Here is a 13,300-nt window from a genome sequence, read left to right on the forward strand (position 1 = left end):
AAATCTTAAACTAAACAGATCTGAACTGTAGCGCACAACGCTTTTGATTATATTTCAGATCTCTATGAAGGACTCCTCCCTGCACTAAGCAGACAGCGGCCAGGACTCAATGCAATAGAATTGATTAAGCCACACGTGTGCACTCCCAGGTCATTTAAAAATCACTGTCGTGTGAGTGAGGGAGCTGTTCAGTCTCCGTGCCTCAAGCCTGCCCTGGACTGGAGGGAGCACCCTTTCACTTAGGGGGGTGAGGGAGGGAGGGAGGGAGCAGTTCAGTCTCCGTGCCTCAAGCCTGCCCTGGACTGGAGGGAGCACCCTTTCTCTTAGGGGGGTGAGGGAGGGAGGGAGGGAGCAGTTCAGTCTCCGTGCCTCAAGCCTGCCCTGGACTGGAGGGAGCACCCTTTCACTTAGGGGGTGAGGGAGGGAGGGAGGGAGCAGTTCAGTCTCCGTGCCTCAAGCCTGCGAACAGCAGTCTATCAAAGAGCAGTGAAACCAATGGAAACACCGTAAAGCACAGAGACAAGGAGGGAGAATATGAAAAAAAAAATAATATGACAAATATATATGAGGTATTTAAAGTGACATGCGTTGTGTTTTTGTACCAGTTTGCCGGTGTCGCTGGTTGCTGTTCTGCAGCTGGTTCAGGAATCTGATTTCGGTGTCGTTTTTAATGAACTGGTTTGACACAGAGGTAGCTGTTAATAAATCCACGCGCCTCCTGATGTGACGCGCGGCGTGTTTTACTAGCTGTGACGTGTCCCCTTCTGTGACGTCATCTCGACCTCTACATACAGTCAGAATGCCCTCCAAGAGCATTTGGAAATAATTAATCAAATAAATAAATAAATAAATAAATAAATAAATAAAACCACGATAATTCATTTGCAATAGTTGTGTCACCCATTACACATTTTTTTACAACAGTTGTGTTATTATTATTATTATTATTATTATTATTATTATTATTATTATTATTATTATTATTATTATTATTATTCAGATGAGATGCGCTTTAATGTACAGTACGATAAGTAATACAATAACAAGAATACAATAAAACGTAGATCTTCATGTTAAATACCAAGCAAGTTACCGGGCAATAAATCTGGATCTGTCCCCCTCTGCAAGCAGGATAGACTTCTGTAGTGTTTGCTATAAATGACCCACTTTAAACTGTACAGTACAGAGCAGGATTTACACTCTCCTCCTCCCTCTCCTCCTCATCTCTCTCTCTCTCTCTTATCCTCCCTCTCCCCCTCCTTCCTCTCGCAAGCTGTTGCGAGGGCTAGTTAGAGACCATCTGTCTGTTTGTGTAAAAAAAAAAAACACACGAAGCAGCTGGTACGCAGAATTAACGCGGTCCGCCAGTGGCAAAGGCGGTCTTATCCGCAATTAATCCCGCGACTATTACTGCACAGTGTGAGGCCGGGCGCTACTGGTGCGTGTGTGTGTGCGTGTGCGTGTGCGTGTGCGTGTCCAACAATAACAACACGGGGACTGGAAACGAGAAAGGAAACACACCACCTCAAAAAAAAATATCAAAAGGTCCGCCCCGCAAAACGGGGTTTGCCGACCGAAATCGTGAAGCCTCTCCATACTGGATTTACGCGTCTACAGGAATATAGGAAAGGGTCACAGTTTAGTAGCTAGTGATATAAAAGTGTTTTTAGTTTTTTCTTGCAGTGCGTCTGTGTCTGTTGTGCCTGCGAGTGAACTGCGCCCAGGCGCTCAGCAAGAGGCGCTCCCCGAGTTAGGGAGAGATAGAGAGAGGGAGGGAGAGAGAGAGGGAGGGAGAGAGAGAGGGAATCGGCTTAGCGTGTGTATATCAAGCTGAGTGTGGGGTCAACGCGGGAGCAAGCGAGCCCCCCCCCTCCTGAATAAGACAGGGGGCGCTTTTCCTTCAAACAACATCCTCGGGCTGTGTTTAGGAACCGTGCAGTGAAATCGCGTGTGTGTTTTTGCACAGCCTCGGATGATAGACATGCCCTTGGAACTGAGTTCTGCTGTAACGCAATGGATGGAAGTACAGATACGCTGGGAACGGGAATTAATAAAGAACAGAAGGTAGGAAGGCTTACATTATATTAAAATAATAATAATAATAACCATTGTGTTCACGTTTTTCTTTAATATATTATTATTATTATTATTATTATTATTATTATTATTATTATTATTATTATCATTATTATTATCATTATTATTATTATTATTATTATTATTATTATTATTATTATTATTATTATTGTTGTTGTTGTTATTATTCAGTGCTGGGAGCGCCATTTTTCAATTGGTCACACTGAGCGCAGTGTGGTTCGGATAGGTTCGGATGAGCGGGTCGGGCAGATCAGATACACGTTCCCAGCTTTTAAGATGCTTTCAGCCGCGCAGTTGGTGTATTTGTGTTGTTGTAGCGTCCTGGTACGCGGCGTGTTTAACCCGTTCTCGTCTGGTGTTTCATATCTGGCAAAGGCGCCAGCTTTTCTTTTTGTTTTTAAGACACATGAAATTCAGCACGTTTCTGGATCTTAAAGGGGCAACGGCGGCGGTTGAAAAGGCAGCGGGAGGGGTGTCTTTCTCGTACTTTCTTCTTGTTTCTTCTTTGTTAGATTCCCCCCTCCCCATCTCGCATAAATAAAAACATCACGTTTGTGTTTGTAATGCTAATTAAATACTGTAATGTGGGTCGTTTTTATAATTGGTGTTGTTTTTGTATGTTGGTTTTTGGTGTTAGTTTTGCTGATGTGATGTGTTTGTTGTGCCCCCCCCCCAAATAGTTTCATAATTATTATAAATGATATTGTAAATAATATTCGAGGTTAAATTCGAGACGCGTTGACACGCTTCTTTTGGGGGGACCCTCCACTAAGTTATCTCGGGAGAAATTAAAAAACCGTAAACTCACCAAATGCCCGTATTTTTGTTTCTGTGTGTGTGTGTGTGTGTGTGTGTGTGTGTGTGTTTCTGTGTGTTGCATTGAACTTCCGTAGCCACCGTTTACCCTTTTAAATCAGCGATGCTGGCGCGGCAGGTGGGCCCCACTGCTCGTTCACTAATCGTAACGCGAGTCCGTTTGCCAGGTAATGGGATAAACAAAGCGCTCTTCGTTTTGCCTGTTCGGCCTCAGCGTGCTTGTTGTCATCATGAGCATCGCTAGGTTGCTGTGCACGGCGCGGCAGTCACCCGCACAGAAAAACAAGCGCCCCCCTGTGACTTACTGGTCTAAGACAGACTGCCCTGCTTCTGGTCCGCAGCGTGCAAAGACAGTAAGGTTCGTCTGCGCACGAAATCGTGTGTGCGTTATTTGGGTTTTTTTCTTTTGATTGCAACCGGGTGGTGATTAGAGAAAGACTTTCCATCTCGTTAGATTAGCGCTGCACAGAAATCACTACAGAACCCCACTGAAGGGTTAGATTAGCACTGCACAGAAATCACTACAGAACCCCACTGAAGGGTTAGATTAGCACTGCACAGAAATCACTACAGAACCCCACTGAAGGGTTAGATTAGCACTGCACAGAAATCACTACAGAACCCCACTGAAGGGTTAGATTAGCACTGCACAGAAATCACTACAGAACCCCACTGAAGGGTTAGATTAGCACTGCACAGAAATCACTACAGAACCCCACTGAAGGGTTAGATTAGCACTGCACAGAAATCACTACAGAACCCCACTGAAGGGTTAGATTAGCACTGCACAGAAATCACTACAGAACCCCACTGAAGGGTTAGATTGGGGCTGCACAGAAATCACTACAGAACCCCACTGAAGGGTTAGATTAGCACTGCACAGAAATCACTACAGAACCCCACTGAAGGGTTAGATTAGCACTGCACAGAAATCACTACAGAACCCCACTGAAGGGTTAGATTAGCACTGCACAGAAATCACTACAGAACCCCACTGAAGGGTTAGATTAGCACTGCACAGAAATCACTACAGAACCCCACTGAAGGGTTAGATTGGGGCTGCACAGAAATCACTACAGAACCCCACTGAAGGGTTAGATTAGCACTGCACAGAAATCACTACAGAACCCCACTGAAGGGTTAGATTAGCGCTGCACAGAAATCACTACAGAACCCCACTGAAGGGTTAGATTAGCACTGCACAGAAATCACTACAGAACCCCTCTGAAGGGTTAGATTAGCACTGCACAGAAATCACTACAGAACCCCACTGAAGGGTTAGATTGGGGCTGCACAGAAATCACTACAGAACCCCACTGAAGGGTTAGATTGGGGCTGCACAGAAATCACTACAGAACCCCTCTGAAGGGTTAGATTAGCACTGCACAGAAATCACTACAGAACCCCACTGAAGGGTTAGATTAGCGCTGCACAGAAATCACTACAGAACCCCACTGAAGGGTTAGATTAGCGCTGCACAGAAATCACTACAGAACCCCACTGAAGGGTTAGATTAGCGCTGCACAGAAATCACTACAGAACCCCACTGAAGGGTTAGATTAGCGCTGCACAGAAATCACTACAGAACCCCACTGAAGGGTTAGATTAGCACTGCACAGAAATCACTACAGAACCCCACTGAAGGGTTAGATTAGCGCTGCACAGAAATCACTACAGAACCCCACTGAAGGGTTAGATTAGCACTGCACAGAAATCACTACAGAACCCCACTGAAGGGTTAGATTAGCACTGCACAGAAATCACTACAGAACCCCACTGAAGGGTTAGATTAGCACTGCACAGAAATCACTACAGAACCCCACTGAAGGGTTAGATTAGCACTGCACAGAAATCACTACAGAACCCCACTGAAGGGTTAGATTAGCGCTGCACAGAAATCACTACAGAACCCCACTGAAGGGTTAGATTAGCGCTGCACAGAAATCACTACAGAACCCCTCTGAAGGGTTAGATTAGCGCTGCACAGAAATCACTACAGAACCCCACTGAAGGGTTAGATTAGCGCTGCACAGAAATCACTACAGAACCCCACTGAAGGGTTAGATTAGCGCTGCACAGAAATCACTACAGAACCCCACTGAAGGGTTAGATTAGCACTGCACAGAAATCACTACAGAACCCCACTGAAGGGTTAGATTAGCGCTGCACAGAAATCACTACAGAACCCCACTGAAGGGTTAGATTGGGGCTGCACAGAAATCACTACAGAACCCCACTGAAGGGTTAGATTGGGGCTGCACAGAAATCACTACAGAACCCCACTGAAGGGTTAGATTAGCACTGCACAGAAATCACTACAGAACCCCACTGAAGGGTTAGATTAGCGCTGCACAGAAATCACTACAGAACCCCACTGAAGGGTTAGATTGGGGCTGCACAGAAATCACTACAGAACCCCACTGAAGGGTTAGATTGGGGCTGCACAGAAATCACTACAGAACCCCACTGAAGGGTTAGATTGGGGCTGCACAGAAATCACTACAGAACCCCACTGAAGGGTTAGATTAGCACTGCACAGAAATCACTACAGAACCCCTCTGAAGGGTTAGATTAGCACTGCACAGAAATCACTACAGAACCCCACTGAAGGGTTAGATTAGCACTGCACAGAAATCACTACAGAACCCCACTGAAGGGTTAGATTAGCGCTGCACAGAAATCACTACAGAACCCCACTGAAGGGTTAGATTAGCACTGCACAGAAATCACTACAGAACCCCACTGAAGGGTTAGATTAGCACTGCACAGAAATCACTACAGAACCCCTCTGAAGGGTTAGATTAGCGCTGCACAGAAATCACTACAGAACCCCTCTGAAGGGTTAGATTAGCGCTGCACAGAAATCACTACAGAACCCCACTGAAGGGTTAGATTAGCGCTGCACAGAAATCACTACAGAACCCCACTGAAGGGTTAGATTAGCGCTGCACAGAAATCACTACAGAACCCCACTGAAGGGTTAGATTAGCACTGCACAGAAATCACTACAGAACCCCACTGAAGGGTTAGATTAGCGCTGCACAGAAATCACTACAGAACCCCACTGAAGGGTTAGATTGGGGCTGCACAGAAATCACTACAGAACCCCACTGAAGGGTTAGATTGGGGCTGCACAGAAATCACTACAGAACCCCACTGAAGGGTTAGATTAGCACTGCACAGAAATCACTACAGAACCCCACTGAAGGGTTAGATTAGCGCTGCACAGAAATCACTACAGAACCCCACTGAAGGGTTAGATTGGGGCTGCACAGAAATCACTACAGAACCCCACTGAAGGGTTAGATTGGGGCTGCACAGAAATCACTACAGAACCCCACTGAAGGGTTAGATTGGGGCTGCACAGAAATCACTACAGAACCCCACTGAAGGGTTAGATTAGCACTGCACAGAAATCACTACAGAACCCCTCTGAAGGGTTAGATTAGCACTGCACAGAAATCACTACAGAACCCCACTGAAGGGTTAGATTAGCACTGCACAGAAATCACTACAGAACCCCACTGAAGGGTTAGATTAGCGCTGCACAGAAATCACTACAGAACCCCACTGAAGGGTTAGATTAGCACTGCACAGAAATCACTACAGAACCCCACTGAAGGGTTAGATTAGCACTGCACAGAAATCACTACAGAACCCCTCTGAAGGGTTAGATTAGCGCTGCACAGAAATCACTACAGAACCCCACTGAAGGGTTAGATTAGCGCTGCACAGAAATCACTACAGAACCCCACTGAAGGGTTAGATTAGCACTGCACAGAAATCACTACAGAACCCCACTGAAGGGTTAGATTAGCGCTGCACAGAAATCACTACAGAACCCCACTGAAGGGTTAGATTGGGGCTGCACAGAAATCACTACAGAACCCCACTGAAGGGTTAGATTGGGGCTGCACAGAAATCACTACAGAACACCACTGAAGGGTTAGATTAGCGCTGCACAGAAATCACTACAGAACCCCACTGAAGGGTTAGATTAGCACTGCACAGAAATCACTACAGAACCCCACTGAAGGGTTAGATTAGCGCTGCACAGAAATCACTACAGAACCCCACTGAAGTGTTAGATTAGCACTGCACAGAAATCACTACAGAACCCCACTGAAGGGTTAGATTAGCGCTGCACAGAAATCACTACAGAACCCCACTGAAGGGTTAGATTAGCACTGCACAGAAATCACTACAGAACCCCACTGAAGGGTTAGATTAGCACTGCACAGAAATCACTACAGAACCCCTCTGAAGGGTTAGATTAGCACTGCACAGAAATCACTACAGAACCCCACTGAAGGGTTAGATTAGCACTGCACAGAAATCACTACAGAACCCCTCTGAAGGGTTAGATTAGCACTGCACAGAAATCACTACAGAACCCCACTGAAGGGTTAGATTAGCACTGCACAGAAATCACTACAGAACCCCACTGAAGGGTTAGATTAGCGCTGCACAGAAATCACTACAGAACCCCACTGAAGGGTTAGATTGGGGCTGCTCTTGAATTGCAAAAAGTAATAATGACTTTGTTTCTTACTTGCTGTGGGTTACTATCTTTGCACAGACACTAACACACACACACTGACACTAACACACACACACTGACACTAACACACACAGACACTAATACACACACATACACTAACACACACACAGACACTAACACACACACACACTGACACTAACACACACAGACACTAACACACACACATACACTAACACACACACAGACACTAACACACACACACTGACACTAACACACACACATACACTAACACACACACATACACTAACACACACATACACTAACACACACAGACACTAACACACACATACACTAACACACACACACATACACTAACACACACATACACTAACACACACATACACTAACACACACAGACATACACTAACACACACACCGACAGACAGACAGACACTAACAAACACACACACAGACACTAACAAACACACACAGATGCACACACACACACACAGACAAACAGACAGACACACACACAGACAGACAGACAGACAGACAGACACACACACTAACACACACACACATACACTAACACAAACGCAGACACTAACACACACAGACAGACAGACAGACGTACACACTAACACTAACACACACACACATACACTAACACACACACAGACACACACACACAGACAGACGTACACACTGACACACACACTAACACTAACACACACACACACGCTCACAGATAGACGCAGTCAGGAGCTGAGCAGGAACACTGCAGGATCTCTCCTTTCTTTCTTTCTTTCTTTCTCTCTTCCTGTCTAGTCTTAACTCCAGCCTCCTCCCGGCTGCCTGTCGCCTCCCAGCTGTTTTTTTGTTGCTTCCTGTGTTTTTGTTCCTGGGAGGCGGTCCCTCAGTTGGGACAGCCCTGGAAAATTCCAGTCTCCCAGCGGCTCCAGCTCCGGGGACACGGAGAGGGGGAGGATAGGAGGATAGGAGGCTGGGAGAGGATAGGAGGCTGGGAGAGGATAGGAGGCTGAGAGAGGATAGGAGTCTGGCTGGGAGAGGATAGGAGGCTGGGAGAGGATAGGAGGCTGAGAGAGGATAGGAGGCTGGGAGAGGATAGGAGGCTGGCTGAGAGAGGATAGGAGGCTGAGAGAGGATAGGAGGCTGGCTGGGAGAGGATAGGAGGCTGGCTGGGAGAGGATAGGAGTCTGGCTGGGAGAGGATAGGAGGCTGGGAGAGGATAGGAGGCTGGGAGAGGATAGGAGGCTGGGAGAGGATAGGAGGCTGGCTGGGAGAGGATAGGAGGCTGGCTGGGAGAGGATAGGAGGCTGGCTGAGAGAGGATAGGAGGCTGAGAGAGGATAGGAGGCTGGGAGCCAGACTGGTCAGGACTGCTTGGATCTGCTGTGATCTCATTCAGGCTTTAGTGTGTGTGTGTGTTTTTTTTTTTCTAAAATAAACTTCTATTGCTTTAAAAACCCTGAAACTTTTTAAACAGTAGTATGTGTCGCGATTGTTTATATTTTATCATGTGGTTTTTGAGGGGAAACGAACAGGTGCATACTTGGCACAAAGGGCCTGTTTTTTTTAAATTATTATTATTATTTTTTAACAGGAAGTTTTTATAGCGGAGTATCCACTTCCTGTGCTGTGGGTCACCGCCTGGTTGCCGCTGTGGATGGAAACTGATTGGGTATCCAGAAATTCAATGTGATTTCAATTCGGTAGAGTTTGTATTTTGAAATAAAGCCTCAGAAAGTAATTAAAAAAACAAACACCAAGCAAGGAAATGGATGTCTCCAGTCTCCCCTGCATGCTTGTGAGCAGTGTGCGATGTGATGAGCCTAGACCTGAGCTGAGTGAGCTGGGGCTACCCTATCGAAAGTGCCTGAGAGTGCTGGGTCTGTCATTAACAGTGCTTGCTGCTCCTGCTGGAGGGGGTTTGCATGCGTTTGTTGTGCTGTTGGGATCTTGCACAACAAAGGCTGTGCAGTGAAACAAGGGTATTCCTCTGAGCTTCACCTGCTGAAATCTATTAGCTGTGTGCTTAACAGGCCACTTGATTCCTCTGAGCAAACACCTGAGATCCACGCAGCTGTGCCCTCGAGCTGGCGCCTGGCAGCACGGGCATGTGATGGGTAGGAGGCCCATTGAGTGAATGCTTGTCAGTCTGTTAGTAGGGCAAGGATCTTTTTTTTAATTGCATCTGTTTAGTGGGGGTTTGGTGGTCTGGTGGTTAAAGAAAAAGGGGTTCGATACCAGGAGTGCAGCGTGCTCCCTATTATTACAAACTCTATCTTGCACAATCACAGCGTGTTTTGAGAGGCTGGGTGGCGCAGCAGGAGCAATCTCTTGCCTGTGTTTTGTGCTTTCCATCTCCGGAGACCTGGGTTCAAGTCCGGCTGGTCTCAAGAATTTGAGTTTTTTCTATTGGGTGCAGTACAGTACATAGAGCTGTGGCCAAAAGTTTAGCATCACCTAGAATTTTAGGATTGAAAGTAATTAAAAACAAAATAATAATAATAATAATAATAATAATAATAATAATAATAATAATAATAATAATAATAATAATATGGGCGTAATTTATATATTTTATTTAACATCATGTAAATCAAAAACTATTTAATGTTAGATTTCGAAATGTCACATTTTTTTTCAATTTGTCAGTTTTTTTTACGTTATGTAAAACCACAAAGCGGTGTGTAATTCAGTATGATAACGTCACATTACTCAGCGGCTTTCATTCGACTTGACGAAGCAGAATTCGTTCCTTCTATAAGTCGATGCGAAGCTTTGACCACAGCTGTGTATATCTCGCATGCCACTGTGTGCAGAGTCAATGTTTTTTCTGTTTACACGTTTACTTTCACTTTCAAGTCTGAAGTTAGAAACTCACACTAGCCTTGCACCCAGCCCTGGGTTTCAAACCGTACCTGATTTAGGAATATTTAACTAAGCCGGTAAGATGCCACGAATTTGAGCAACCCGCGCCTTATGCATTGAATATGCATGGCCGGAGTCTGCAGGTGTGCTATTAGCGGTAGTTCATGCAGCGATAGCGGGGGGGACAGTTTATTTAACTGGGGGGGTCTGGCGGTTTTAACGCCTGTTTCCACATGATTTCAACACTGTTTTGAATTGAGATATTATAATAGTTTTGGAAACCCAGGACCGGTTCCTATGGCCCGTTGTTGGTTTCTAACATTTTTTTTTCACTTTTTATCAGATTTTTTTTTAAAACCATATTTTATTTTTATTTTTTTTGCACCTCACAGAATATGCAGCACTTGCTATATAAAAAAAAAAAGAAAAATAACGTTTTTTTTGTTAAATATATCAATAAAAATCCAAAGCGGTAGGTGATTCAATATGTTAACGTAACATTATTCAGCAGCTTTCATTCGACTTTATGAATTAGTTAATTCTACAGGGTGATGCAAAACATTTTGGCCAGAGCTCGACATGCTATTAGTAAACCGTCCCTTGGCCAATTTTTCACCTCTTCGCCGAGTTGTATAAATTGAGACGGTCCCTGACTTTGTCAACCCCCCTCTTCATTAAATGCAATCTGAAACTCTCCAGCTGTATCCTCCTTCTCCACCCGCCCTGCACTGCACACAGAGAAACGTTTTGCATGTCGTGTTTTGGTGCCAAATTGGAGGTGTCACATACTTGCGTGGTTTAAAGTGTTCGCTATCTGTGCATTTTAAGTAGAAACGCAAATCACCTGTATTTTTTCTATACAAATGATGCAGACGCTCCCCGAACTCCTCAAGGCGCTTTTTTTTTTAAAATGTATGCGTGTGTGAAAATGTAGATGCCCCCCCCCCCCCAGCACCCCTTTCTCGTTCCACCATTCCCCGGTATTCTGTCTGTGTAAAGTGACGCGCTCCCTTGCCCGTTTCGTTTTGCCCTCCTCCGCCGCCGATGCGGGTTTGCACAATGGAGACGCTCCCTAGCCTCGCTCTCCCCCTCCCCCTCGTCCGAAGCTCCCTGTTTGTCTCCAAGATGGCGGGTGCTGTGGCGGTTTGGGTTTTCGTCTACAATCGCGGAGGCGCTGCCGTTTCTCGTCCGACTAAACGGGGATTCGTTCTGTCTGCCGGCGCGACCAGCAACCCCGGTGAGTTTCGTGACGGCTTTTAGCCGAGTATCTCTTGTCGGTGCCGGTTGGTTTTACCCCGCGTACCCCCCGTCCGTGTTGTGGAAACCGAGGGAGAGAAAGGGGCGGAGGGGGAAGCCGTGGCCTACCTGTCCTCCCCGTCCCTCCGCTCCGAGGAACGAAGCGAGGCGGTCCCGTGGGGGGGTGGAAACGTTCGCTCTCGGCGGCCGGTTTGTTCGTCTCTCTCTGCTCGCTTCTGGAGACCCGAGTGCTTTTCTGTTTAGTTGAAATAGGAGCACGAACGTGTTAGGCCGCACAGCCTCGGGTTAGCAGTAGAATGTCCCCCCGGGTTTGGGTTCTGATGTCCGGTAAAAGAAAGTTAGGCAGTAGGAATGTTTTTGTGTGTGAGTTTCAACCCATGCGGGGGGTCTGTGTGAATCAATTAATTGTCTGTGGGGCTCGGTATGCGCACTGGGTGTTCAGACTTTCAGAGAAAGGAATATGTGATAGTAGTCCTGGTCGTTTTGTGATATAAAACACAGTTGTAAACAGGTGACTGGCGAGCGGGGGGACCCCGGCTTCGCACGCCGCTAAATGTTTTGATTGGCTGGGAGTCATTTTGTGTTGCACCGAATACAACGTCGTTGGAATCTTGCAGCGTCAGCACGAGACGTTTTCGAACTGTGTCCCAGATTTAAAAAATAAAAATTAACGGTTTTGGAATGTTGGCGAGCAGCTGGTCGCACGGGATGTTGACAGACGTGCGTGTTTTTTTTTGTTTTAACGTAACTTGACTCTCACTGTCTGACAAATAAATACAGTAATTGTGTTTTTCTAGATCCGTCTGTGGCTGCGACAGGTTTTTAGACAGTTTTTCTTTTAAAAAAAAGTGATATTACTTTGCTTTCAGCTTTTCAAAACAACGTTTTTGAAGCGCACTGCTGTGATGCAACTTGCTTGCGTAATATCAGTAAAAAAAATATATATTCCCTGTGGCAAAGTTACAGTCTTAAAAATAACTTGCAAGAACGAAACGGAGCATTTGATCGGTATGTAATTGGAGTTGCGAGAAATAAACGTGTCTACACTATGAACGGAGTCCTCTTATCTACGCTGTAAACAAAACCACGGTAGACCTACACGTTAGTATCTAGCATCATTTCTACTGTGATCGTCAGAGATTAATTTTATTTATGTGTTTATTTAATCATTTTTTACTTTCAGTTTAGCTCCAGGCAAATCCTTTTCTGCCTCTTCTTGTCCAGACCCACATGGGTGGGGGTGAGTGTGTGTTTGTGATGTTTTCAGCTGTGTGTGTGAGTTGTATTTATTTATATGCCTAATTAGGTAACGCACCTAGGCAATTACTAGGGATTAAGAACCAGTTTGACAAGTAATTCACATGAGGTGATGTGTTAAATAATCCTGGGAATGTATCGTGTGCTATTGCTGTTAAATGTACAGGTGTGATTTATTATTTTTATTATTGAGTCAGGCTAAAGCTGGCTTTCACCATGCAGGGGAAGGTATAATGGAGAGAAAAAAATAAAAATAAGACAGTGGTCAGTAAGATGCACCTATTGGAGAGAAGAGGCAACTGTAGCCCTAAAAGAAGGATTCACTTTGCCATTCTTATTAGTAATGTTGTGATTGTGTGTTTTTGCCTGAAGCGTTTTGGGACCATGCCTTTAGTTTTCTATCAGGTGATTTGCCTGTAGTTGTCATTTCTGTCGTCTGGTTTGACCTCAAACAGCTTTAACCTTCCTTTCTTTCTTT

General features: G+C 45.4%; 1 protein-coding gene across 8 annotated transcripts in view; it reads left to right on the forward strand.

Moving 5' to 3' along the window:
• The first annotated feature begins 1,798 nt into the window (after positions 1–1,798).
• The window catches only part of LOC117397707 (histone acetyltransferase KAT6A), a 47,157-nt gene continuing 35,655 nt past the window's right edge, over positions 1,799–13,300 (forward strand). For 5 of the 8 annotated variants that reach the window (XR_009323745.1, XR_009323744.1, XR_009323746.1 and 2 more), the window contains exon 1: positions 10,993–11,545. The gene's annotated coding sequence lies outside the window, so the exon portion shown is untranslated. Of the gene's footprint in view, positions 2,065–10,991; positions 11,546–12,748; positions 12,806–13,300 lie in introns of those variants that run through there. The other 3 variants (XM_059020032.1, XM_059020031.1, XM_059020033.1) reach the window with 3 other exon arrangements.

The sequence above is a fragment of the Acipenser ruthenus genome, unplaced genomic scaffold (assembly GCF_902713425.1).
Source record: "Acipenser ruthenus unplaced genomic scaffold, fAciRut3.2 maternal haplotype, whole genome shotgun sequence".
NCBI classification, from domain to species: Eukaryota; Metazoa; Chordata; class Actinopteri; order Acipenseriformes; family Acipenseridae; genus Acipenser; species Acipenser ruthenus.